The sequence below is a fragment of the Cebus imitator genome, unplaced genomic scaffold, assembly GCF_001604975.1.
Source record: "Cebus imitator isolate Cc_AM_T3 unplaced genomic scaffold, Cebus_imitator-1.0 Scaffold69, whole genome shotgun sequence".
NCBI classification, from domain to species: domain Eukaryota; kingdom Metazoa; phylum Chordata; class Mammalia; order Primates; family Cebidae; genus Cebus; species Cebus imitator.
This window is the reverse complement of record NW_016107384.1, coordinates 3,709,369-3,735,265: the sequence shown is the minus strand read 5'-3', so window position 1 is coordinate 3,735,265 and position 25,897 is coordinate 3,709,369. Positions and strand designations below refer to the sequence as shown.

Sequence of the window (25,897 nt, the reverse complement as noted above, 5' to 3'; positions counted from 1 at the left end):
TTTGAGACGGAGTTTCGCTCTTGTTACCCAGGCTGGAGTGCAATGGCACGATCTCGGCTCACCGCAGCCTCCGCCTCCCGCCTGCCCCAGCCTCCTGAGTTGCTGGGATTACAGGCACGCGCCACCATGCCCAGCTAATTTTTTGTATTTTTAGTAGAGATGGGGTTTCACCATGTTGACCAGGATGGTCTCGATCTTTTGACCTCGTGATCCACCCGCCTCGGCCTCCCACAGTGCTGGGATTACAGGCTTGAGCCACCGCGCCCGGCCTGGAGATTCATTTTTAAGGGCCAGTGCAGACCCTCACAGCCATATTCCTGGTGCTGATAGAAATTAAATACTTCCTGGAACCTACCCTGTTGCCTCATTACCCACGCTTTAATCTTGGCCATCTACACGCATAGACACTGTGCTACTTTGCTGCTTTTTTTCCTTCCATTTGTATTCAAAATTTTTTCTTTTCATTTAAATATAAATCTTGACAGAATTCTCTCAGATTTTGGGGATGATTTTATTTTCTTACATGTTTCTGGAATTTTTATTTTTTGAATGAACATATATTCCTTTTAAACTTAGACAAAGTCATTGTTTTACTTCAGTGCTTTAGATTTGAATCCTTTTTAAACATAGGAACAATTATAATGCTTAAAAAATTCAAATAGTGCATGTTGTACGAGTATTTTTAATTCATTTTCTTTCAAATCACAGCAGAATAAGTATTATGTTTCACCTCCCAAATATTACCTTTTATAATCTGATTATCTGCATTTACATCTTTATGACAAATTATTTTGAACATGGGAAAAGACTCACTGCTTTATAACGGAAACTCTGGGTGACGTCTGCCTATCCCAGGTCACTTCACTGTCATTGTATTCTTCTGCCATGTTACCTCCTCTTTATTAAGCCACACCCTGAACATTCCTTCCTTTTTTCCATTTGTGTATAACTTGAGCCATATCCATTTCTCAGGTTTGGCGACAGTTCAGAACCAAGGGACAAGGTCACAGAGATTATAGACTGTTGAATATGTGACAAGGCGGCTCATAAAGAATCTGGTCAGATGTCCTTCATTTGCCTTTAATTAACTACAGCTGCTTTTTATGTTGCGAGCTGATCTTTGATCTGCTTTCCCCTTCAGACCCCTGTGCACAAGGTAGTTAAAAACAAACTAGGAGGCCAATTTTAAAGACAAAAAAAATCCCTTCGGGGTAATCAAGTGACAGTCGAAGCAGCCATAAGCTGTTAGCTTTATTCATTAGAGAACTTTAAACATGTCAAGAAATAGAATAATGTTCCTGCTGTTAGATCAGCCTCAACAATGAAGATTACAACAGCTTTGGGACGCATGAGTGGGCAAGCTTCTTGTGAAAACAAGTTTATTGAGGAGCATTTTACTACAGTGGCATAGAATCTAGCTTACACAGTTTCATAGCAGGAATATTGATTCAATATGCATTGAGAAACTTGGCCCTCCAAGAATGGCAGATTTACAGTACAACCTCACTCTAACCCAAATGGCCCCTGCAATTAGGTTTAGAAAAACTTCCTACAGCCTATCCTGCTGAAATGGATGGCCTCTGTTATACCATATAGCTTTTGCTGAAGCATTTACTATAGTGCATGATCCAGCATAAATTTTAGTTTGGTAATGACTGTATAAATCTTGAAATCTTTCATAGGTAGCTGTTATAGTCTTCTTTGGACTCAAAATTCTAATGCCAATATCACCAATTTTAGAAAAATAGAGTGTACCTTAGAACAAATGATTTTGTCCTAGAATTTAACAATTATTTGGAATTGAGGAGGATTCATTCTAATCATATCTAAATGGGTTTCCCTGGGCCAGTTTTGCTACTTTCTTGTAATCTGCAGCAGCCTTCTCAAATTTGGGGGCCCTTCATAACATGAATGATATAATTTGACTGTGTCCCCACCCAAATCTCATCTTGAATTGTAATCTCCATAATCCCCACGTGTCAAGGGAGGGACCTGGTGGGAGATGATTGTATCCTGGGGGCAGTTTCCCCTCTGCTGTTCTCATGATAGTGAGTGAGTTCCCAGGAGATCTGATGGTTTTATAAGTGTTTGACAGTTCCTCCTTCACACACTCATACTCTCTCCTTCTGCCTTGTGAGGAAGGTGCCTGATTTTCCTTTTGCCATGATGGTAAGTTTTCTAAGGCTTCCTCAGCCATGTGGAACTGTGAGTCAATTAAATTTCTTTTGTTTATAAATTACCCGGTCTTGTGTAAGTAGTATCTTTCCAGCAGTGTGAGAACGGACTAATACAATGAGAGAACATTTGATTGAAAAGCAAGAAAAATCAAGAACTTCCCAAGTTATATTTTCTATACATTTTCAATTTTCCTGGTGGCTCTTTCTCCTATTAAGTTCCAGAGAAAAGTCGGGCTTGCAAAAATCTCTTGTAACCTCTGAAATTTAAAGGAAAAACCATTCGGTATTTTACAATTTTCTTACCCTTAAAAGTGACATTTTTGCTCAAGACAAAACTAGACAGCTGTTTGAGTTGCTGATTTATTTCATTTTCTCGCAGATGATATGTGAGGAAGCCATTTATTTCTCCATGTCTATTGACTTATGCATGGCCAATTTTTGAATTTGGGTCAGGATTTCCCGTTGACTATGCTTATAACTTCCCCCTCAATCACATCACCTGCCTCTTTCTTGGATCTTATAATTATGCTGTGGGTCTTGCCATTCACTATCCCTGTTAGAGAATACTCTTTCAAAGGACAAGAATTCAGTCATAGGAAAAGCAGTATTTACGAAAATATTGACAGTTTGTCCACAATTGCCTGAATGTTTATTCTAACTATTCTGTGCTTGAAGTTTGAAAGAACTTTCTAAGAACAACAACAACAAAAAGGCAGGGGTGACACTTTCTTGTATATATTTGCAAAGCAAAGTGATTATGTTCAGCTCAGATTTAGAATCAGCTTTCAGCTGGAATACTTACATGGCCAATCTGAGAGTCAGAGGAGGGAAGCAAGGGAGCCAGCTTCAACTCTAGGGAGCACATGTTCCTAGACTCAGCTCTAGCCAGTTGTTGAATGGTGGGAGAGTGACTCAAGGAAGCCAGATATTTTAGTTTATCAAGGAACCTAGGCAACTTTTTTATGTGAAAACTCCTGATTTTTAAATTTTGACAACCAATTTCTTTTTCTGAGACAGAGTGTCACTCTGTCACCCAGACTGGAATGCAGTGGCACAATCTTGGCTTACCACAACCTCTACCTCCTAGGTTCAAGCGATTCTCCTGCCTCTGCCTCCCAAGTAACTGGGATTACAGGCACATGCCACCAAGCCCGGCTAATTTTTTGTATTTTTAGTAAAGAAGGGATTTCACCATGTTGACCAAGCTGGTCTCCAACTCCTGACCTCAAGTAATCCACCCACCTCGGCCTCCCAAAGCAATTTATTTTAAAAGAACACTATATGAACTGAACAAAACACATTTGTGGTCCTTTTTCTGGATACAGGGTCTCAGTCTTCATTGCTGAATGCTTGGGTGAGCTATGAGATGGCCCTGGAAAGAAAGAGAAGATTTTGAGTTCCTTGTGCATGACATTGTATAAGCAGAAATGTTCATACAAACTGATAAAAAAAATAATGGCAGCAAAGCTAGTTATAGCAAATGTTTATAAGTGATGATTTACAGTGCACTTCTATACTCTGTTTAAATTGGTTCTCAGGACAACTGTGTGAGGCCAGTAGGACCACTATTATTTTTATTCCCATTTACGGAGAAGAAAATTGAAGCTCAATGAGTCAGGTTTTTTTGTTTTGTTTTGTTTTTTGGTTTTGTTTGTTTGTTTTACCCAAGCCAGAGTACAGTGGTGCAATCATGGATCACTGTACCTCAACTACCTGGCCTCAAGCAATCCTCCTGCCTAGGCCTCTTGAGGATATGGGACTACAGGCATGAGCCTCTATGCCCAGCTAATTTCTTTGCTGATTTTTTGTAGAGATGGGGTCTTGCTCTGTTACCTAAGCTGGTCTAGAACTCCTGGCCTCAAGCAATTCTCCCACCTCAGCCTCTAAATAAGCTGGAATTACAGGTATGAGCCACTGTGCACTGCCACAATGAGTAGTTTTTTTTTTAACATTTTGGGAATATAGAAATTTTGGAGAAAGTATCAGAAGTCATGGCCTCCTCTGCCATAAAAATGACACTAGCACAAAACAAAATAAACTTAAAAAACAAATTCATCCCATAATTTCTAGTAGTTTATAAACACCTTCCTTTTTCCAAAATCCAACCACAGGTTAAGAATCCCTGGAATATGTATAACTTGATACAAAACTCAAACTCAGATTTTCAGAGATCTGTTGTGTGTGTATGTGCGTGGGTTTTTATTTTTAACTATATGATGCTTCCCTCCTTAGAGAATGGCACAGTTGAGACACTAGCCACCAGAATAGAGCTATAGTCGTCTCTGACCCTACCTGTTTAACCAATGGGATGGCTGGAGTCTGGGATGAGACTGTGACTGACAAGGACAACCTAAGTATTATAGCTACAACCTTCATCAGCATAGTCTCTGGAAAGCTTCTGAAGGTTGTCTGAGGAATCCAGTATTTCCACAAATTTGGGGAAATAATACAATGTGGATTTACTTTCTTCATTCCACATGCATAGTGTTATATGTGTCATGTAAAATGAGCTATGTGCCAAATTTAAATGGGTAGATGCCAAACATAAGTAACTTACACAAGGTACAGAGTTAATCGTATTTTTATGTGGAAAACTCCAATAATCAAAAGTATATCCTCTTAAAAGAATGCATAATTTTTAATGAGTCATATAAATCTCTTGTTAAAGGGATGACCTTGGAGTTCATGGGACTTGAATGTTTGTCATACACGTAGGGCAGAGATTAATTGGCTATGGAGATGACACTTTAGCAGAAACTTAAGCTTTAAGTGAAGATTCAAAATAAAGAACAGGATGTTTTAAAAAATAGTTTACTGTCATTTAAATTATAGAAAATCTAAATAGCCTTTTATTTTGCCTTTCTATATTCTTGGGAGTAATTTTCACTTAAATTGATTAGGTTTTAAACCAGAATTCTATATTATGAATTCAATTTAACTACTGCAAATGCTCTGTTATTTGTTAGATACAATTTTCCACTAATTGCTGGTTTTACAACTAAAAAAAAAATTCAAAAAATATATTTTTATGGTTTTTTGAAAACAACCAAAATTCTGAAAGTGTATAGTCTAATTGATTTATGTTAGTATTAAATATGTTTTATAAATTTATATTTATTTTTAAATGCAGTTCATGTATACAGTTTATGCTTATGAAGTTAGCTTTAAAAGTACATCTTATTCTCTGATCTATATAGATAAGCTATATAGTTTACCATAGTTCAGCTTAACTCAAAATACTGAAGGTTATCGCCTTTATTCCATATGACTATAAGAGTACTAGTCCACCTAATTGTGCCACTATTTGGAAGATGTGTCAGTCTTTACCTCATACTTTTTCTGTTTATTTAACCTCTTCTACTCCTTTGAGTTATATAAAAAGATTGTCTCACTCTCAACATTTTCAAGAGAAAATGTGTCTGATATACCTTCCACTCATCAAAGATCCATTCTTAATCTTGCAAATTAATGTTTTTCTTTTCTTATCGGTCTCCCCTCTTCTCCCTCCTTCTAGTTCTACTGGTCCTTACTCCTAAGTTCTCCTCTGGGTTTTCATCTCATGACCTAACGTCTTAGATTTTTTTTTTCCATGAGGCAATGTTTGCACACAGCTGTTCTGTAATGTATAGCATATATTGGCTTGAGAATGGAAATTTCACTTCTGTAAAGTGGTTTGGGATACACTTTTATGCAAGATGCTATGCCAAATTGAATTGTGGATTGTAACATGCAGCCAAATTTACCTCTGTTTGCCCCTCCAGGAAGCGGTTCACAGTTTTAATAATCACAATGCCTTATTGCAATGACTTCCAGAGTTATTATGTAAACCTTTCAAGCAGAGATTATGTCTTCCCTATTTCTGCGCACCTTTCCTGACATGATAAATACTTTATAAATGACAAGTTTAGGTGAGCCACGGCCTTATCCACAAATTAACATAACATCTTATGAACTAAATGTGTATTTAAAACTCAAGCCACTTCATTTCCTTTCCAAGTTTTCTAATCTCACAGGAATATAGAATAACCAAACTATAAATTAGAATTCCTAATAGGAAAAGTGTTTTTTGAGATGAAGAGCAACTAATTAATCCCGGTACCATCGTCATTGGGTTGTTAGTAGTGTGGAAAGGAGTCAGTTAATTAAGATTAAGAGTTAGATAGGGTAGGAAACAGCAAAATGTCATCTAAATATTCCAAACTCAGTCTTATCCTTTTTCAAATTACAAAGAAAGAGATGTTGCACACAGGTTTAAAACTCTGAACTTCTCAATAGTCCTCCATATAGGAGTACATGTGTGCCCAAAACTCTACCAACCAGATGTCCCCATCCTCCTGGCCACAGTAATTGTCCAGGGATTCACATGTGCCTAAAGTGAGGGCAATCGAAGTGCTTTTAGGGATTTATCTTCTGGAGCAAACAGAGTTCTGCTTGGCTCTTGCATCATAAAGATGACAAGACAGGAGCTGGAGGCTTTTAGAGGCAGTGCGCTTCTCTGAAGCGGAGTGAATAAAGCAAGCAGGGACAAGCAGAGAAAGAGTCTTGGAGCCAAGCATCCCTGCCATTTCCGTCATTTCATTTATGAGCCAACAAATTCTTCTTTTGTGTTTAGGCCAGTTGGTGTTGAATTTTATCTCAAGCAACCAAAAGAGTCCTGGCAAATTATTTTTGTTGGAATTGACTACCTGGATGAATAAGAAAGCATTGTTTCTCTCACACAAATTCCTCCAGTTTTTCACTGGTAAGGTAAAACAGAAAACATGAAATATGTGTTCACCCCAGAAAACGCCATTTTAAAATACAAATATCCCTTTTTAAGAGTATCTTTCAAGTTGTATGAAACAAATGCTGAATAAATTAAACCCTGCAGTGAAAGAAACAGTATTTTTTCAGTTTTTGTAGACAATGGCAATTTAGATTCTGTTCTTTTTAATAACTATATAATGGTCTAACTTGAACTGTATCTTCCACAGTGAGTTTAAATCTCTCATATTTGGACTCAGTTTTCAGTTACTGATGCTCCCAAACCCATTGCAAGGCAAGAGAAACCTCAGGTGCAGCTTGAATGAACCCAGTGAAGCCTCCTACCACTGGTCTCTGCACACTTCAAGATGGCACCCTTCTCCCTGTAGGCAGAAAGGGCCAATTCCATCTCTTCCTTGGTATAAGTTGAATTTAGTTCAGAGAGGGTGCCATTTTGTTAATTTGCATTCAAGAGTAGGTTCAAAACCTATTTTGTATGCAGATTTGGCTATTTATAATTTGTCTTTTTTTATTAGACATTATGATATGTTTTGGGATCCTGTTTCTAGAATATTGTATTTTGATGTTGAACTCTGCTTTAAATAATTTTTTTTATTTTCATTTTGTTTTATGTTAGTTTTAGTGTTGTTTTTTTTTCCAAATAGAGATAGGGTCTTGCTATGTTTGCCAAGGTGTTCTTGAGCTCCTGCTCTGAAGCAATTCTCCTGCATTGGCCTCCCATAGTGCTGGGATTGCACGCATGAGCCACCATACCCAACCTCAAATTTATTTTTTAGTTGACAGATAAAATTGTATGTGTTTACTGGGTACAACATGATGTTTTGTAAATTAGTACAAATGACACAATTTGTATTAGATATATTGTAAACTGACTAAATCTAGCCAATTGACACATACGTTACTTCACGTAGTTGCCATTTTTATATTAAGAACAATTTACACCCACTCTCTTGGCATTTTCAAGAATACAGCATTTTGTTAACTCTATAGTCATCATGTTGTACAACAGGTCTTTCAAAATGTATTCGTCTTATCCAAGGTCAAATGTGTATCCTTTGACCAACATCTCCCCAGCCACCACACCACCTCACAGCCACTGGCAGCCCTGGTAGCCACCATTCTACTCTCTATGAGATCAACTTTTTAGATTTGTCATATAGGTGAGATTATGCAGTATTGGTCTTTCTGTACCTGGCCTTATTTAACTAACATTATGTCTTCTAGGTCCATCCATGTTGCAAATCACAGGGTTTCCTTCTTTTTATGGCTTAATAGCCTTCTTTTTATGGCTTCTTTTTATGGCTTATATCATTGTTAATATATACCACGTATTCTGTATCCATTCATCCACTGATGGGCAGTTAGGTTGATTCTACATTTTGGCATTATCAGAGCATTATATGACTCTCTCTAAGAATAAGCTGTAATAAACATTGGAGTGCAGATATCTCTTCAACATACTGATTTTATTTTGGGGGGGAGCATATATATACCCAGTAGTAGGATTGCTGAATCAGATGATAGTTCTTTATTTGATTTTGTGAGGAACCTCCATACTATTTTTCATAATGGCTGTACTAATTTACATTCCCAGTGACAGCGTGTAAGCGTTCCCTTTTCTCCATATCCTTACCAACACGTGTTATCTTTTGTCTGACAAACTATATTTGGACACATAATGTGGTTAGCAACTTTGTGATGGCACTATTTAATCAGGGTAAACCTTAACCACTGCACCAGAGACCTAACAATATAGTGCCTTAGGGAACAAAAAGCTTATTTCTATTTCATGTAGCAGTCCTGATTGTAATATCCAGGTCAGCACAGAATCTCTGCTCTTCATGTTCATTATGGGACACAGGTTCCTGCCACTAGTTGCTCCACCATCCCCTAGACTATTTCTTTCTCATTTGTAAGGTATAACTTGAATCAGTGCCACAGAGAAGTTCCAGTTAGTGGGAAGGGGAAATCAGGTATAGAAGAGACATATTCACAGTCTTAGGCACTCTGCCTCTCCTATCCATAGGTGTAAAATTAGTCACATGGCTACACTCAAGAGCTGCTGGGAAGCACCATCTTGCTGTGACATCATGAAACATTAAAAAAAAAGAAAGGAATAGATTTTAGTGGTCCTACAGTATTGTTCCCAGGAACATATATACTCCTTTTAGTTTCTGACGTTGTGTTGCATGTTGCCTTTATATACTTTAGTGTATAAGAGGAAAATATCAATCCTTGTAGCATCAAAGGAGCACATGATGAAATTAGAGTTATAACAGAAATATCACTCTTCACATTTTGCTCTATTTATTCAAAAATTACCTGGTAGCTAAATTTAGTCACTGAGTGAATACAGAATGTATAGCTCTCCTATGAAGTCATCAACAGATTATGAAGTCTGGAAAATAGATAAATGTCAATTTACTTTTTTAAGGATTGACAATCCCCTTGGTAACATTATGTCTATTCATTTATGTTTTCAGACTTTGTAGTCACCTTGTAGAATTCCAAGGGATATTGTCAGAGTTATAATTTTCATCCATCAAAAGATTCTTTAGTGCTGACACATTTTATGTTGCTTGACAGAAAGTTATGGCCACCTTTCCTAGGAAAGATGATTAAGTCCTTTAAAATAGGTTTTTCATTAATTGCTTTCTAACCTTGTCTTGGAATATGAGTATGAAATGTATCCATTTACTTTTGAGGACTTAATACAAGTCTTTCAAGGCAGTTTTATTTTGTTTTTTAGGAAGATAACCCATCTTTGGAGGCCTATATTTGTATTACTGTTTTATTCAGTGTTTCACATTTTTTGCATTTCTTTATGGCATACACTGACTATCGGTATGTTGACTTCTTAATGTGTACATATTGTGGTCATTATAGGATATTGCTTAAATAGTTGTTAAAACATAAACTTGAATTAACCTTGGAGATCCAGTCAAAACAAAGAGAACGTCTCCTGAATCTAGTTCAGGGAATGGTGAATGTGTTACTCCTTCACGTGGTTGCTCTTCATATACTTGGTAATACTCAATTGTAGAATCAAACTTTTATTCATTTGGCATTTTCATTTATTTCGTGGATGTTGTGGTGTACCTTGTGCTGAATATTGGAGCTGGACGTTTGATATTTGTGCCGTACCTTGTGCTAGACATTGGGGCTGGACACTGGATTTTTGTAGTATAGCTTGTGCTAGACATTGGGGTTACAGTGAAAAAATCCAAGCATTAGTAGTTACTATATATGAAGAAAGTGGGACTTTGTAGTTTTCTTAGTGTTAGCTTCATCTCTTACTTTCTGACACTCTCCCTCCAGTATCCTGATTCCAGCAGAACCAACAAGCCTCTGTTCTTATCACCATGTCCTCATCCCCATCATGTCCTCAGTTCCCTCCTTGCAAGCTTAAGATCCTTGGTCAATCATTATATATACTCCCTAGCATGGACTTGCTTCTTTGCCCTCTGTCATTTCCTCATATTCATTTTGCAGAACCTCGACCTGGTTAAATGTCACTCTTCCTGCACCCATACAGCTGAATGTCAATAAATAAAAATGACACTTTACATGCATGACCATTGGACTCAAATGGATTCTCAGTGCTACCCAGTAATTTTATGATATTTTCCTGGACCAATACCTCCCTCCCTCATGCAGAAGACTATTTCATACCTCCGCCTGCGCTTTCCAAATCCCCTTCCTTATCCTCACTCTAGGTTGACAACCTTGCTTCCTATTATCCTGTGAAATTATAAGCAAGAAGAAAACCAGCATCCAGAACTATGCTAGAAGAACTATATATACATTAGGCTCTCAAAAAATATTTGTTGAGTGAAAACTGTCCTGGACATGAGCTTGTCCAACACCTAGAAAACAGATACAGTATATTTAATGTTGAAAAAGAATTTAGTGTTGCAAAGAAGCATCCTAAGTTACTTGTTGGAATGAAGCCACAGAGGCAAATATTGTTTAGTGAGCTAGTAATTTAAGAATATTAACTGAAATCAAACACTAATTTTTATTTAAGGCTGAGTGTGGTGGCTCACACCTGTAATACCAGCACTTTGGGAGGCTGAGGTGGGAGGATAGCTTGAAGAGGAGTTTGAGACCAGCCTGGGCAACATAGAGACCCTGTCTCTACAAAGAAATGTTTAAAAAATTAGCTGGGCATGGTGGTGCATGCCTATAATCCTGGCTACTTGACGAGGCTGAGGTGGGAAGATTGCTTAAACACAAGAGTTTGAGGCTACAGTAAGCTATGGTTGCACCATTGCATTCCAGCCTGGGAAACAGAGTAAGACCATATCTCTAACATCAATCTAATTAATTAATTAATTAGGATAATGTTTGCTGTCAGTACTAATATATTCAATGATATTACAACTAAATATGTATGTTATGATAGGTACAGATTTATCTGCTTCTGCATTTCTGTAATGCCTTATACTTTGTATCCAAATATTGTTCTTCAGCTGGCACTTATTTTACATGAAGTGCAATCAGTTTCATTTTGCTAGGTTTTTTATGTGGAAGTAAAGATTAGCCTAATTAATCCACACTTAGTAGAAATCTTGTGTGATTAAACTATATGGCTGCCTATAAAAGGAATCTGTAAAATGGAATCAACCTTCTCCCTTTTTCTCCCCACAAGCCAGACCATGATATAGAATATGTGTATGGAATTTACCTGGAATACTTGGCTCAGTAAGTTGGAATTCATGGAGCATGGCAAAAAGGCCAGTGTAGAATAGTGGTTTGAAAAGAATTTGTGTAGCAGTGGTTCAAAAAGAATTGTGTAGCTATGGTTCTAGGTCATCAGCAAATATAAAATTAAAAACTGACACCTAAAGACAAGTATTTTAGCAGTGTGATTAATTAAATGCAGACAGTCTTGGCTACATATTAAAGAAAGGCAATGATCAGAAGTCATTTACTCCATCAAGATGAATATGATTGCAAGAAGTAATGCTAGTTAGAGTGGGAAAAAAGCATTACAATTTCATTTTCTTTTTCTTTGGTAGTAGCAGGTGTCAGTGAGTAATGGGAAGGAAAGACCTGACTACTTATGACCTAAAACTCTGAATTCTTCACTTAGTAAGATGATGTGTATTTGCTTGAGGCCTTCTGCCTGTTTCTGGATATCTAATGAATGACTAAAGGTTGAACAGGCTTTGCAGCAACACTTCCTCTATATTCTTGTAAGGTGCTAACATGCTAGGAGGAGCACAGAGAAAGGAAGCTATTTTCCTGTGCACACGAATGCACGCATTACATATCTCACATATTTGAACATACTATATAGACATTACAGAACTTATATTGATGTAATCTGTAAAATTTGTTCTCGTTTAATCTCTATGTGGTCAATGTAATAGAAACATCTGCACAATAGAGCGGCAAATCACAGTCATGTGGGGTGGCTTGGTAGGTCATTGGCTTTTTTGAATATCACTTTCTGAGGAATTTTTTTTTTAATTCTGATGTAGGATCATAATTTTTATTATTAAATTGTGACAAACAGAGAATATAAGCTAAAGATTAACTTTATGGCACTTTTGGACATTTGCGATTAGCAAAGTTAAAGAACTACTGGAGATTTTTAAAAACAACCCTCCGTATACTATAATTTTAAAACTATTTGAACCTAGTAGGCTAAGCAACAGAATTTTTGGTTAGATTTGGGCGGTAGCATGCTGGTAAGTATTTAAAGATTGTCTCCCTGGAAAAAAACAAACAAACACTGTAATTTGTAGCATTTGCCAATTTTCTTAGTGTAAATACTCCCACCATGGCCAATTTGGAGCTGCTAACATGATGCCTGATGTCGCTGAATGCAAAGTGAGAAAGTGTGGCACATACCCTGGCCTGTAAGAATCAGCTTCAGCACATTTCTGGAGGGGTGAGCAAGGTGGAACACAATCTGTTCCTGACTCTTGTGTCAAATTGAGGGCTTCTTTCTAGGCTATTAAAGAAGAAAGGAAAACTAATTCTATAGAAGTTATGAGAGAGAAAGAAGAAATCCTAAGACAGAGAAAAATATATTTATCTTTCTGGTTGATAAAGAGGTAGAAAGCAAACAGAGTCCCCAGAATGGGCAAGTCTTATTCTTTTTTTTATTGCATTTTAGGTTTTGGGGTACATGTGAAGAACATGCAAGATTGTTGCATAGGTACACACATGGCAAGTCTTCTGTGGAGTTGAAATAGAGGTTCTGGTACTCAGTAAGCTACCCTGTTTCCCCAAGTGATAGAGGTTAAGCCCCTCCTTCAGCTGCCTTTCTGGATTTTAATGACCTTCCAATGTTGAAATGCTGGTCAGCATAAACAATTTTTTCCCTTTATTTATTTATTTAGAGTTGGAATCTTGCTGTGTTGCCCAGGTTGGTGTATAATGGCATGATATCAGCTCACTGCAACATCCGCCTCTCAGGTTCAAGTGATTCTCCTGCCTCAGCTTCCCAAGTAGCTGGGATTACAGGTGTGTGCCACCACGCCTGGCTACTTTTTGTATTTTTGGTAGAGATAGGGTTTTACCATGTTGGCCAGGCTGGCCTCGAATTCCTGAGCTCAGGTGATCTGCCCATCTTGGCCTCCCAAATTTCTGGGATTATAGGCGTGAGCCACGATGCCTTGGACTTTTACTCACTTTAGATAAGTGAAATACAATACAAACTTTTTCTGAATGAATAGATATATGTAGACACATATGTGTATGTATTACATATCTCATATATTCATACATCTTTATATGTAACATATATATGAATATGTAGACATTACAGAACATATATAGATATAATCTATAAAACAAGTGACCCTCTATTTCTCTCTCTTTTATTAACATTTCATTCTCTTTAAAGACATTTTATATACTCAGAAGAACTTTCCATCTGCCAACTAATCCACACCTTATTTTCCCCCTGATGTTTCTCCTTACGTTGCTGATTGTGGTAAAAGCCCACGTGCAGCAGTTAGCTTCCATAAAGGACCAACACATCTGAAAACTGGTTCACTTACCCGAGTGTATGTGGGGCTGGCTTGGGGTCTAAAATAACAAAAAGACAAGAGAATAACTTCTGTTGAGTGAAAATACCAAACAATAAATTTTGAAGACCTTATATTGAGTTGAAATTTACTTACATAAAAACTTTGTTTACAAGTGAGATTTTCATTAGTTTAATAATTTTCCATCTACCTTTGCATTCAAAGTGTGAGTTTAAAAAAAGCTCACTTATTTTAAAACTCTGCCTCAACTTTTCTTCCTCCTTTAGACATGCTCCATTTACCATGATTTCCGGACCATAATGTGTACATATGGTTTATACCTCTGAAACATATTTCCCTAAATTCTTCAGTGAGTTAGATAGTAAACTCTATGAGAATAGGGAGTATACAATGAGGAAAACTATTGTATTCCCTATAGACACATGCTAACAGCCGTTGCTTAGTGTTAGTTACTTTTAAAAATATATATGCACATGGTGAACTTATGTGAAAGTATTTGCTTCAAGTTTTTCAAGGGAGGCTGTGGCTTGCTCAAATGCATAACTTTTAACAACATCTTTCAAACCTGCCAAATCACATTGCCTATTTGGCCAATTCAGTGTATATAATGTTAATTTACTGTGCCACAAAGGTAGTGCACCTTAACTATTATTACGGGAGAGTATAATATATTTGATTTCCCTTTATGAGTCTCACATTGCTTATAATTCAGCAGGGCTACCACATTTTCTGGGCAGGCTATCAAATAGGATGTTGTAATGATTTGCTTGACTAGTAGAGCAGATGAAAATATATCAGTTCTGTCTGTAGTTGTTCTATTTTTGATTTGAAATTTGTACAGTTTGAAGCCATTTATTCCTCTGTGGTTCTCTTTAAAATATAAAAATGTTCTTTTATATTTTAAATACTTAAACATATTACCCAAAATTAGTTAAGTAAATGGTTAAAACAGTGTGAACTTCAGAGAACATAAGAAAGGTCTTGGATTTAATTCGAAAATATCAAGGAGGTGGCTGTAGTACAATGCAAAGATTTGGCCCTGATAAAAAGAAAACATAGGTTTTACTTGTAACTGGCATCTTGGGGAATCCTGCATGCTTCAATTGTTGATCTGCACTACTTTGTAGTTTACTAAGATGTTGAGATGTTTCGTGCTTGATAAAATATTACTTACCAAAATTATTTGGACATATCATTCCTCTATTTCACTTAGAGGATAGATACAGACTCACTATCTATCCTCTACGTCTATCAGTAGACTTACTTCCTCTTTTAAACAATATCATGAAGATAATAAATGCAAAGATATCTTGTGTTCATAGATTGGAAGAATTAATGTGGTTAAAATGTACAAACTACTCGAAATGATATACAGATTCAATGCACTTTCTATCAAAATTCCAGTGTAATTTCCACAGAAATAGAAAAAATAATTCTAAAGTTTGTATGGAACCATGGAAGACCCTGAATGAGCAAACATGACACTGAAGGCATTGCACTACCTGACTTCCAAATCTATTACAAAGTTATAGTGATGAAAACAGCATGATACTGGCATAAAAACAGACACGTTGATCAATGGAACAGAATAGAGAAGCTGGAAATAAACCCATACATTCATGGTCAATTGATTTTCCACAAAGGTGCCAGGAACATACAATGGATAAAGCACAGTCTCTTTAATAAACAGTATTGGGAGAACTGGATATTCACATGCAGAACAATGAAATGTTATCCTTATCTTACACCATGTACAAAAATCAACTCAAAGTGGATTAAAGACATGAAACCTGAAACCATAAAATTACTGGAAGAAAACATAGACATGACATTTGTCTAGGCAGAGATTTCTTTGATATGTCCCCAAAATCACAGTTAGCAAAAGCAAAAATAGAAAAATGGAATTGCATCAAACTAAAAAGCTCCTGGACAGCAAAGGACGTTATTAAGAGAGTGAATAGACAACCTATGGGTTGGGAGAAAATATTTGCAAACTACACCTGATAAAGGAGTAATATCCAAAATATATAAGGAACTCAAATAACTTAATAGGAAGAAAACAAATACTACATTAAAAATGAGTAAGGGACTTGAAGAGATATGTCTCAAAAAAAGACATACAAGCGGCCAACACATATAGAAAAATGCTCACCATCACTAATCATCAGAGAAATGCAAATTAAAACCACAGTGAGATATCACCTCATACCTGTTAGCATCACTGTTATTAAAAAGATGAAAGATAAAAAGTGTTGGCAAGGTTGTGGAGAAAAGGAAACCCTCATACATTGTAGATGAAATGCATGTTAGTATAGCCATTATGGAAAACAGTATTGAGGTTCCTCAAAAACTTAAAAATGGAATTACCATATATAATCCAGCAATCCCACTTCTGGTTTTATATCCAAAGGAAATGTTGAAGAGATAACTGCACTCCCATGTTCATCATAGCATTATTCACAGTAGTCAAGAAATGAAATATGAAAACAATCTGAATGTCCATCAATGGAATACTCTTTATCCCTGAAAAAGAAGGAAATCCTGTCATTTGTGACACCATGGATGATTCCAGTCAGTATTATCCTAAATTAAATAAACCAGACACGAGTAGACAAATGCTGCATGATCTTTCTTACATGTGGTACTTTAAAAAGTTGAACTTATAGAATAGAAACTAGAATGGAGGTTGCTAGAAGCTAGGAGAGAAGAGTGGATGGGGACAGGGGAGACATTGATAAAAGGGCACAATGTTTCAGCTAGGTAGTAGAAATAAGTTTTCATGATCTATTGCACAGAATGATGACTATAATAATAAGGCATTGCATATTTCAAAGTTGCATAAAGATGAGATTTTAAATGTTCTCACTACAAAAAGTTTGTAAGTATATGAAGTGATGGATATGTTCATTAGCTTGATTCAGTCATTCCACAATGTAAACGTACATCAAACATCACATCATACCCCTTAAACATGTAGAATTATTATTTGTCAATTTAACATAGAATTATTTATTTATTTTATTATACTTTAAGTTCTGGGGTACATGTGCAGATCATGCAGGATTGTTACATAGGTATACAAATGCCGTGGTGGTTTGCTGCATTGATCCCCCATCATCTACATTAGGTATTTCTCCTAATGTTATCCCCCCCAATCCCCCCACCCCTGCTAGCCCCCTCTCCAATGGGCCCCAGTGTGTGATATTCCCCTCCTTGTGTCCATGTGTTCTCGTTGTTCAACACCCACTTATGAGTGAGAACATGCGGTGTTTGGTTTTCTGTGCTTGTGTCAGTTTGCTGAGAATAATGGTTTCCAGCTTCATTCATGTCTCTGCAAAGGACATGAACTCATCCTTTTTTATGGCTGCATAGTATTCCATGGTGTATATATGCCACATTTTCTTCATCCAGTCTATTATTGATGGTCATTTGGATTGGTTCCAGGTCTTTGCTATTGTAAACAGTGCTGCAATGAACATACATGTGTATGTGTCTTTATAGTAGAATGATTTATAATCCTTTGGGTATAGGATTACTGGGTCAAATGTAATTTCTATTTCTAGATACTTGAGGAATCGCCACACTGTCTTCCACAATAGTTAAACTAATTTACACTCCCACCAGTGTAGAAGCGTTCTGTTTCTCCACATCCTCTCCAGCATCTGTTGTCTCCAGATTTTTTTAATGATCGCCATTCTAACTGGCGTGAGATGATATCTCAATGTGGTTTTGATTTGTATTTCTCTAATGACCAGTGATGATGAACATTTTTTCATGTTTGTTGGCCACATTAATGTCTTCTTTTGAAAAGCGTCTGTTCATATCCTTTGCCCACTTTTTGATGGGGTTGTTTGTTTTCTTCTTGTAACTAAAATAAGTTTTTAAAAAATAAGTATGATCAGTTTAAAAAATTATCATCATGGATTCTTTGGACTGGAAGAGTTCCTTTCCTGTAAACTGCATTTTTAAAACCTTATCCTCTACATACCACTGGGATGGAATTCCATAATTGTAGCAGTTTTATTTTTATATAATTCAGTTTCTCAACAAAGTTTTATTGAGCACTACTAGGTGCCAGGCATGTTCTGGGTATATGAAGGTCTCTGCTCTCATGAAGTTTATTTCTATCAGAAGAGACAGATTTGAAATATTAACCACAATGAATAGATGAATGTTTGTGAAGTTTATTTCTCTCAGAAGAAACAGATAGGAAACAATAAACACAACAAATAGATAAATGATATAGTATGTTAGAAGTTGGTAAGCACTAGAGGGAAATGAAAAAGCAGAGCAGCTTGAAGACATTTATTAGTGCTGGCTAAGGAGAGGCAGGTCTGTGTTAGAGTGGTTGGGGTTACTCATGGTCCATGTGAAGGATGTTGGCCAAGTGGAATCTGGGGGAAGAGCATTCCAGGCAGAGGGAACAGTTAGACCAAAGGCCTATTACTGAAAGCCTGGCATGGGAGGGAAACAGCAGAGAGGCCAGCATGGCTGCGGTAGAGCCAGTGGAGGGGAGAGTAGTAACACACAGGTAAGAGGAATAATGCAGCCTGGGTGACAGGTAGCTTTCCTCTGAGTATAATGGAGAACCATTGTTGACCAGAGGAATGACATGAAATGACTTGTAATTTAAAAGGATCACTGTGGGGTGATAACAGATGAGAGGGGTCAAAGGTAGATGGAGGGAGGCCTATTAAGGGGCTGCTACAGATGATCTGCTGAGAAATGATGATTATGACTTGGACCAGAGTGGGAGAAATAGAAGTTGTGAGGGATGGTAGAAATCTGAATATATTTTGAAGGAGAGTCAGAGAGATTTTCAGATAGATTCAAAGAGGATTGTCAGAGGGTCAGAAGCATCCAGGATGATTCTAAGGTTGAACATGTTGTTTTGGAAGGGGATGGAGGTGTGCAGGGTCAGGAATCCAGTTTTAAACTGAATGTCTAGGCTACTAGATATCCAAGCAGAGATGTCAAACAGACAATCAAATATTTAAATCTAGACTTTAAAAGGGAAATCTGGATTAGAAATGTAAATTGGTGAATTGTTTCTGACATAATTGAAACCATGGATTGGGATGAGATCACCAAGACAGTGAGTGTAGGCAGAGAACTTCTTCAGTGGGTTTCAGGTATTTGATGTAATTTATTCAGTGGTTATATAAAGATAAATATCCCCTCTTCTCAAAAATTTTATGTTTGTTTTGGCTACGTGGGTTGTTCACAACCTAGAGATACCGTTCACATAGGTGACAGTGTCTGGTGTTGAATATTGCAATGACTGCAGTGGCTGGGGAATTGGGGAGCAGTGTGGAGAGACAGAGTATCATATGATAAATCCTATTTTTTTTGAGACAAGGTCTCTCATTCTGTCACCCAGACTGGAGTGCAGTGGCATGATCTCAGCTAACTGCAACCTCCACCTCCTAGGTTCAAGCAATTCTCCCACCTCAGCCTCCCAAGTAGCTGTGACTGCAGGTGCACATCACCATGCCTGACTAATTTTTGTATTTTTTGTAGAGATGGGGTTTCACCATTTTGGCCAAACTGATCTCAAACTCCTGGCCTCACATGCTCCACCTGCCTTGGCCTCCCAAAGTGCTGGGACCATAGGTGTTAGCCACCATGCCCAGCCAGATAAATGCTATTCTTGATATATGTAATGCAATGTAAAATAATTAGTGCAAGCAATGGAACTGTACAAAAAGGAGCAGTGAATTGACTTAGTAATAATAAGGCCGAGTAAATTTAGAATACTCTGTTCTCAAATAATGTATCTTAGAACAGAACAGTTTATAACATTGTGTATAGTAAAATAAATTGTACTGAAGTATCATTCAACATTGTCCTTTAATTATGTTTATGGCTATTTTGGGTCACCAAGCTTCTCTTCTACATCCCTTCCACCTGTTGCTGAAAGGTTGCTAAAGCACTGTTCCTGGCTAAAGGCAGAGGTAGAGTGGGAAGGAAAGCATAGGAATGACATCAGCATTCTACATTTCTGTACCTAAGAGTTCCATTAGGGATTGGCAGGGATGAGGTATGTTCCATAGTCAGTCAGTCCACCTATGTAGTTATGCACTCACTATTGTCTCTTTTCTGCGGCCCAGGTTGTAAAGGAATGGGGAAAAAAGAAGGGGTGGGGGTTGAAGATAAGATCTGCCTTATGTTGTAAGCATTTTAAATCTCTGGAATGAAAAAGAACAACCCATCTTTTCTGGGAAGTGATACTTTTGATGTGGTTTTCCGCTCCTAGCTCTTAGGAAAAATGATATTGTTGAGTTATGACATAATCTATCAGTGGTCGTAGGCAAAGCTGGTGAAAATTTTAAGAACCACTTCCTCATGTGTACACACACACACACACACACACACACACACACACACTGACATTTTAAATGGTCTTTACTTGCCAGAAATCAAGCTTGTGACTTAGGGCAAGTAATCTCAAATGTAAAGAATACCCAGGCCACAGATGATAAAACATTTTAATTTAAAAATTTTAAATAATTATCTGTATTTTCTGTCATTAGTTTTTATCAGAACTATAACATAGTTCCTCGAAGAAGGAAGACAATTGGGATAAATGTAAACAGTTATGTAAGACTAGAATTGATGCAGAATGTAAATAACATTTCACACCATCAAAACAACACTAAATTACTAGGCCTGAACCATATTTTTATGCATATTTCTATTTTCTGCTCAGTACCTTCCCTTTACACCTAAGGCCTTTCTCAGTGTGTCACTCCTGTGCTGAGCTTTGAAATCCTTTAGCCTTTCAGGCAGCCTTGTCGCAGCATCAGGCTGTGTTCTCTAGCACCTAGCACATTACCCTGCATGTACACAGCTCTCGACAATCATTTGTCAATCTATTAGGTGCTGATTGATTAATTGTTTTCTAACATCAACATAGCAGGATATGTGATTAACAATATTGTACTTCTGTATTCAGGTAATTACTGTGCTTTATTTAGTATTTTATGAATGTTTCTCTGTCCTTATCTGCTTATTTATATAAGGCTCATACTAATGAATTAAATGCAGAATAAGTACCTGCCAGTTCAGTTTATCTTGAGAATTCGCTGACATAATGGCATTGGCAGCAACCCTAATCAGTATTAGTTTATTTATTCACCAAATGCTTATTGAGCATACTGAGTGCCAGCCATTGTGCAAAGTGGTGGGGATACAAACATGAAGAGGGCAGATGGAGTCTCTGTTCTCATGGAGCTTCTAGATAAGAAAAGAAACCGTAGTAGTGTCACATAATAATACAAGCTCAGGGAGCTCCTGTATCAGAACTAGGTTCGCATATATAGTAGAAAATCCAAATTGCAGTAGTTTAAGGAAAATAGAGATTTTTCTCCAACATGAATGCCTGGAGGTAGACAACCCAGAACTCCACTATGTCTATCTTGTTGCTGTGCTGTGTGTGGCCTCTATGCCCAAAGTCACCTTGTTGTCCAACATGGCAGCCTATGTCCATATTCTACCAGAAAGAAGGGAGAAAGAGAAGAACAGGCTCCCTCTCTTTAAAAAACTTCCCAGATATTGCTCAAACCCCTTTCCCTTATATCCCTTTGTCTAGAACTTAGTTGCATGGTGATGCCGAGCAGCAAAAGAAGCTGGGAAATGCAATATTTATTCCTGGTGGCCAGGAAGAAAAGGGGATGCCTACTAAGAGGAAAACTAACCATCTCTGCCCCAGGATTTCTGGGAAGAGGGTTGCCTAAATTGAGATCTGAAGGTTAGTAGGATTCTCAGAAGTTATGTACATGTGTCCTTATAGTAGAAAAACATTCCTGAGGAAAGGAAATGTTCTAGGAATTGAACACTGAGGAGAAACTGTTCTCTCACCAATCATGATTAATCATTGTGTGACAATGTTTGCACTTTTTTTTTTTTAAGGGAAAGAATGCGGTGCAGGTTATTTCAGAGGAAGGTGGGGGTGATGTTAATGATCAGTGCAGTTTTGTGGTTGAACAGGCAGCCAGGAGATCTTCTCAGAAAAGTTGAAGTCTCAGAAAAGATGGCAGGGAGATGTTATTCTTTTCCTAGCAATATTGGCTCAGGTGAAAGCATGTACTTGAGCCAGTTCAAAGAACAGAGCATTTAGGGGCCATCCTAAGGTACAAGCTAAGGGGATAACCCATACGTTTTTGTGCCCCTGGTAGGGTTACATTACCAGTTGCATTCAAATCTTAGAGATATAGTCATGTTCACTAACATGGCACAAATCTGCACACAATATGTTAAATTCACAATATCAGTCTTCTTTGGGGCTTTCCTAATTTTTATAATGTTCAGCCTTATAAAATCAGTATTTTGTCTAGTTTAAACAAATCTAATAGTAATTCTTGTTTGCTTGTTATTGTGATAAATCAGCAGTTGCCTCAAATAAAAATAACATATGGAACATTTTTAACTTTCTGAAATATAGTATGTTATTTGAGAAAATGTATGTTTTTATGTTTTTCTAATTATTTTCATACTGTCATTTGGTTATGTTTTGGTTCTGCTTTTTATTCCCAAAATGAATGGAAGATACAAATAGTCCAGCCCATTTAAAATTAAGCATGATTTGAAGACATTTTGTCTCTAAATGACTTTTTCTGGTTTTAATATGAAACACCAAATTTAAAGCTAAAATCAGCTAGAGAGCCTAAGAAAAGCACTGATCTAAATTTATAATTATTTAGGTTCTTACACATTTTTTTTTATTACCACTCAAATAGTATGAAATCATAACATTTTTCCCCAGAGAAAGTGGTTCTATGGTTGGTGGTTGGCAATACAATTTTTATATCATGCATGAGTAGGGGAGACTGAACCATTTAATTCATCTGTGGCTGGTGAGTGTAATAAATGCCAGGTTGGTGAAAGCAACACTTCTAAGTCTTATTTGTCTTGAGATCAGTGTGTCTTAAATTGGCAATTAGGATGGATTACTAAATGGAAGCTGATATTGCAGAGTCATCTTCTTTTCTATATTAGACTTTGAATTTTATGAGAAAAGAAAAATAATTAAAATTTGTGCTCACTAACTTATTATTTAGTTTGTGACTTCAAGCTAGGTTATAGAATTGCCAATAAGCACATGGTACCATTCAGTTTCTTGAGGTCACTTCTGGCCTGTATAATGTGATTAATCTGATTCTATTTATATGGTTATCTTCATAAATAATAATCAGAGTCTCACAGTCTGTAGCCGTCTGTGGAGGACAGCAAGCATCCATTCCTACTCTGAGTGAATTCATATTTAACTCTGAACCCTGATCAAAGTCAAAACCTCCGTAAAATTTCTAACGTTTCTGTTCTGTGTGCCTGTAGCATAAAAGTCCTTGACTTTTATTGCTAATGTAAATTCTACAAATGACTTGTTTTGATTAAAAATAACAGTAAATAAATAATCACACAGAGATCCTGGATCAAACATGTTATATTTGATCATTTAAGTCCCATCTTCCTTTTGGCCAGGTCACAGTTTTGCAGGTAGTTTCATAGATGACTGTTGACTCTCAGATTTACACGTGCATGGGACACCAAGACATCTATACTATGATGAGAGACGATGCTTTTACTGGTAAACCGGTTGCTGATGGTGAGAGGACTGGGACATCAGTGCTCCTGTGCTTGCATGTGATTAGCTGTGATTGGGAGCACTGGGGGGAATTGAAGGGAGCAGATGATTAGATCATGGGAGAACACGTGAGCAGAAGTCCATACCACTCCTCCGCTTACAATTCTTCAAAATGTCTTCAATAAACATGGAGTACATTGGTAATAAGAAAAAACAACCAAAAGTTATTTTAAAAAGAAAATCCTTCACTGGCTCCTCGTGGCCTATGGGATAAAGTGGAAGTGCCTAAACGTGAACTTGAGCCTCACCTGTATACTTCCCGACTCATCTTTAGCCATGCCCAGCCTTCAACCCTAGGCTGCCGTAATGCTCAAGTGCTTCTTGCCTCTTTTCTTCTTTTCTCTGTGCAATGTCTTTCCTCCATGCCTCATGCTCATGCTGTCCTCTCTCTGCCTTCAATTCCTTTCCCACCCCTCACCTGATCCCATGCTAGGGCAGGGGCCTCTCTCCAATGTGCTCTCATAAACTCTGAGCATCGCACGTCCTCTTATCTACTATTATTTGTTCCTATGTGTCTATTTGTTCCCCTCACTAGACTCTATCATCAATACCAGACACATAGAGGGCAACCAGTACAAGTTTGACGAATTAATAAATAAGTGTTTTGGTGCATAGTAGGTTATAGAAAATAACTTTAAGTGATCACAAAAGTATAGTCATTTGATCTATTATCTGTTTACTACCAGAAATGTGCATTAGCACATAGGAAACTGAAACAATTTTGCCAATAGGTAAACAGATTTATATAAATGTGGTCTGATTTCCAAGTCTTGCTGTAAGCTTTAACAAGTTGTTGGTATTGTGGGCTCTTTTGGTAAACTTTTTGAGAGATGTACCAACCAGTGCTATTTGGTATGTGTTTTTTGCTTTTACTCTAATGTCAAGTCAGGGGGAGAAGCTTTGTGTACTTGCTTTGGTAAACTGATTCTGAGTGTCTCATTTCCTCATGTGCACGAGATGCACAGAAGTGCACTTAATGGATGTCTGCTGCAGTGTGAGGTAAGGATGCTATTCTTAAAGTCTGAGCTTCCAGAGTAAATTTTTTAAATAGGATTAGAGTTTCATAGCTAATATAAGAAAGCTTAAATTACAATTATAAATAATGTGTGTGTGTGTGTGTGTGTATGAATCAGATTCAAAAACAGCAACAAACATAGAATATTAGACCTCAAAGTTATTCTAGACCATTTAATCTTTTGCTTTACAGATAAGGAACTAATGTCATCATGGGTGAATGATGATTCCCTGAAGGCATCAGGGCAAAAATTCTGGTCACTTGATTCTTATTTTGGGGTAAATGTGAATTCTCAAGCAAGGAGAAGTATATAGAGACCTTACAGTACAGTTTGCCAGGAAGATTTCTGCTCATGCTACCTTGGGTAACAAGCCTTATTAATAAAGCCAAAACAGTACCCAAAGGCTTTGCTGTTGTGTCCAGCAATCCTGTGGCCTCTGCTCCCCTGAGCCTGTCTCCTCCTGTCTCTAGGCAATGAGACTCCAATTGGGTCCCTGACTTGGGAAGCCTTTGGCACAAACATCCATATTGGATCTTATTTGTTGTAGCCAAAGTAAGACAGTTTTGGTCAGTACATAGAACTTTGTAACCTAGAGCAGGCATATGCAGGGAAAACCTCCTAAGGCTTCTGCAGAAGCAAAGTGGGCTTTCAGATAGGTACAGACCCTTTGAGCTTTCTGAACCTCACCAGTATGGAGAAGGAAAGACATTTGTATGAATAAATATGGGATGGGGAAGATAAACTACATCACAGTTAAATTCAAATTGGGTTCGTTTATAAATGGAGGTAAATGCTCTGCCTGTAAGAAACTACTCACAAATACTGTCGTGTGGCCTTTGGGCAAATCAGTTGAACACTATCAACATCATTTTTCTTATCTTAAAGGAAAGATAATAATGATACTTACCTTGTCCGCTTGTGCATATCGGTGACCATATATGTTAAATGACCATCCATATGTAGATAACTATTACTATTATTACCTCTATAATACCATAATGACGACTACTATAATTATTTTTACAACTACTGGTACCTAACACTACTTGTACTACTCCTATTGTTACATACCAATAGTTTGTATTATAATTAAGTAGTCTTCTCTGCTCAGACTATAGGAGAGAGTTCTACAATTTATTTGCAAAAAGCTATAGTTCTTTTACTGTGTAATGGTTAAGATCAGGGCTTTGTGGAAATTAACACTACTTCCTTACGTAACATCTTAGACAAGTTATTTAACTTGTGTGCCTCAATGATCTCATTTGTAAAATGAGGATAATACATTCTATCACA

The 25,897-nt window shown here is 37.2% G+C and overlaps 1 protein-coding gene across 5 annotated transcripts in view; it reads left to right on the top strand.

Moving 5' to 3' along the window:
• The window catches only part of SLC25A21 (solute carrier family 25 member 21), a 512,809-nt gene that overhangs the window by 286,403 nt on the left and 200,509 nt on the right, over positions 1–25,897 (top strand). The gene's annotated exons all lie outside the window — the stretch shown is intronic.